Here is a 4,118-nt window from a genome sequence, read left to right on the forward strand (position 1 = left end):
TATGATTTTCACATACTTATTTCTAAAACAAATTAATTAATTTAAAAATTGGTCCTTATGACCATATATATACTAACTTATAATAGTATTAGATTGTTTTAAGTGGTTTTAGTTTTGGATGGATAGAGATTAGAAAGACCCAAAATATTATATTTTAAAGCATGTAAATACTTAACATATCCTTATAATTTCAATTTTGAATTATCAAGAAGCTACTAATATATAGTTTCATATTGAATTTTATTTTGTAGTGTCATGTATAGTTTCATGTTGAGTATATGCCATCATTATTATCGTATAGACTTTCAGTTAGCTTAGTGTGTAGGTTAACACTAGCTATAGTTGTCAAACTTATTTTCATTTAATCCACAACATATACACTTTCTACGAGCTTTTGGCTAATATTTAGGTAGCATAATGTTATAAGATATATATTAGATAATCTGTCTATCTGCTATAAATTGTTTGAGTTTGCTGTAAATATAGGATATGATCAGTGAAAATAACAGGGGGAAATAGAAAGAAAAAAAAAAAAAGAAGCCTATTTGGGCAGGCTCCAACAGACCCTTCGAGATTACCTCTATCTCGGCGGGCTAGGCCCGGCGAGATTGCTCCACAAATGGTCGAAAAATGACCAATCTTGGTGGGCCGAGATAGACTTCTGTTATCAATCTTGGCACTGAAATTCTTGACAGGCCTAGCCCGCCGAAATTGCACAATCTCGGCAGGCTAGGTCCGTCGAGAAAGGGCATTTTTTTAGTAGTACATTCCATATTAAAAAATGTTTCCCCTTTTTATGCGATCATGCTATTATTTACAATTAAACATTAAAAAAACCTAGCAACATTCTACATCCATGATAATTAAACATAAATAATTTAAAACTAAACTTAAATAATAGAACCAAAATTTCAAATTTTAACAATACAACCAAAAAGTTTAAACAACAAGGAAAACATTAAATCTCAATTATAATTTCAAAATGATAAAATTGACATATATTAAAGCTGATATATTTAATAAAGAAGTGATGCAATGTGGTGTGTGTGGTTTGAACCACAATTACAAAATCTCAAACTAGGCATCACATTGCACAATTTGAGAGAAATACAACTAGCACTACATTACAAAAGATTTAAAATCGCGCGATATGGTGTGGGTATGGGTGTTCATTGTTGGGGGAGAGTGAGACCACCAAAATAATAAGAATCTACACTAAAATATCATTGACAAAGACCAAGAAAAATTGAGTTTAGATGATGCAAACCCTTGTAGTAGATCAAAATTCTTCAACTTTCTTGAAGCTTATTCTAAACCCTTGTTGAACCACCACTTTGAACTTATTCTTCCTTATGCAAAAACGCAACCAAAGGCTTATACACGAGATGTTTCGCTGTCCTAATTCTCTATTTCCTAGCCCTCCATTGATGCTTGGGCTTTTTTTTTAAGAGAAAATGAGAATTGTGATTGAACAAGCCTTAAAATCACAAAGTCAAGCGCTTTCTTTATGAGTTTCTTGGAGAAAACTTGAGATTCTTGAAAACTAGAGAGAGAGAGAGGTTAGAGAGAGATTTGAGAGAGTGATCAAGTATTCCAAAACTCTATGAGAACTCTTTTATAGTGTAGACACTATTATTAGGTCCAACCAATAAGATTATTAAAGCCTCAAAACTCGTATTTTGGAGCTTAATGCCTATTGGTGATGCACTATCAGGCGATGCGTCGCCTGCTGGGGTTTTCAAACCCTTTTGCATTTAGACGATGCAACACCTCCAAGGAGGCGATGCATCACCACCCTCACTATCCAACGCCCCTCTAAGGGGCCTAAAAATGCTCCAAATGCTACCATTTTTTTTTAGGCATCCTTAGATACCTCCATGTATCACTTTGGACCCAAAAACATAATTTTTAAGTACCTACAATTGAAAATCAAATTTCACATAGATGTGAAATTTACTAAGTGTTTTATACCTAACTTTTATAACAACATTTATTCTTTGTATTTAACCAATCATAACATTAATTGATTCACATCCAAAATTTTTAGGTCTGACCTATCCAATCCAATCATTAATTGGATGTTAGATTTTTACAACTGATGCCATCCAATTATCTCGACTAAACCAATTCAATCTAATCTAATTATCCATTAGATTAGATCAATTATATCTATTGGATGCATTTCCTGCTAATCTATTGAATCTGATTGTGATCCATCCAATGTTTTAGAGTCTTTATTTATGTTGAATTTTTATATATAAAAAATAGTTAAATTTTAAACCAATTTTTTTTTATATATTTTAATTATAAAAACACTAATTAATTATCCAAATGATTCAAAATAATATAAATAGAAACTTTCAAAGTGACATATATATTTCAGATTATATATAAATGTAATTGGATTAGATTGGTCGATTGTATTGAATTTTGACTTATATCATCCAACAACCGACTAACTCAATTTAAATTTTCAAAATTTGGATCCAATTTTTGTATCAGTTGTAATTAGAATTGTCGCTTTTTTTTTTACATATTTTTGCACACCCTTAAGCGGTATGGGCAATTTATGTAGGCTGACAGTTTTTCTGAATCCCTATTAGAAAGTATCAATTAAAAAAGTTCTTTAACAATCTAATTAATTCACTTACTAAGAAATAGTTTAATCATGATATCCATTTTCTATCTTCTTATAAATATATCATTGATAAAACAAAAAATTATATTTCTCTATCTAATTTGTGTTTCTCTGGTTGTGTTAACAAATGAGTAATTCACTCAATTCTATTTTTTTTTTCTAATGAATTCTTTATTTATTCATTATTTTTTGTATATATAAATTTTAATCTAATTCAATACTATCCTATCTCACAAACCAAAGTAGTCTTTAAATTTAATTTTAATATAGAAACATATAATAATATAATTTCATATCTCAATCCAATTGAATGAAGAAAAAAAATAGTCTTCACTCAAAAAAAAAAAAAGTCAAGTTGTTAAGAAGTGTGATATGTTTTTCCTATACCAATTCAATTCCCCTAATCATGTAGGTTCCACAAAAGTACTGTCCAAATTTTGTAGGTAAACATGTAATATAATAATGAATAACGGGAATAGAAGAAAACTTTTTTTATTATTGTAATCTATTTCTCATGAGTTAGGGTAACCAAAAAATAGAATATATATTATATGACATTTTTAGGTGTTATACCATAATCATGTAGGCTTCACAAATCCATTCAACTAGAACACAATAATATAATAAGAAAATAATGCAATTAAAATAACTGGTCATACAAACTTTTCACCATTGAAATTGGAGAAAAATTATTGAGTATTATTATTATTGTGACCTTCTCTAGAGAGATTAGCTCCAACTAGACCTATATATATACCATGCATGTATACTTGGAATTTGGTACAATAATGTGTTTTATATTCAAAGACAATTTTCTAAATTAACCTATCTTAGCTATAGACTGTTCACGTGTGAGTCTACAAACCTTGTCTTTATATATGTATATGTATGTAAATGTCTTGTATATATGCCTATATATGTTAAAGAATTATCTAGAAATAACTATATATTTTTTCAGTAATTTCAAAAGTGGTAAGTTTTTTTTTTAAATATATATATATATATATATATTTATATATGTAATGCCTTAATTAAAGACAGTACAGCATCATAGCTTCTTTGGCAGTAAAAGATGATTCGATATTCTGTTGTCATGAGTTAACTTTGCTACCAAAATTTTATTACCATAAAATTAACACGATACTAAAGTTTTTTTTAAAATTTTTTAAAGTGATATAAAATAGAGATTTTTACTCATAGTATTTTTTTAAATAAATAAAAAAAATCGTTTTTTTTTGTTGCGATTTTTTATAAAAGAAAAATATATTATTTATGATATTAATTTTTTTTTACATTTTTATTAAGGGTTTTTAGTATATGTATTATACATTTGTTATATCTAAGTCTATATAAATGAGAGCTTTAAGAAATGATATGGCAGTCTAAAATTATTCTAAAACACTCTATTTATTTTCTCCTTTAATCTAATTTTGTATTCATTTTATAGATTATAATAATATAGTAATTAAAAAAAATCTAA

This window comes from Humulus lupulus, chromosome 6 (genome assembly GCF_963169125.1).
Source record: "Humulus lupulus chromosome 6, drHumLupu1.1, whole genome shotgun sequence".
Taxonomy (NCBI): Eukaryota; Viridiplantae; Streptophyta; class Magnoliopsida; order Rosales; family Cannabaceae; genus Humulus; species Humulus lupulus.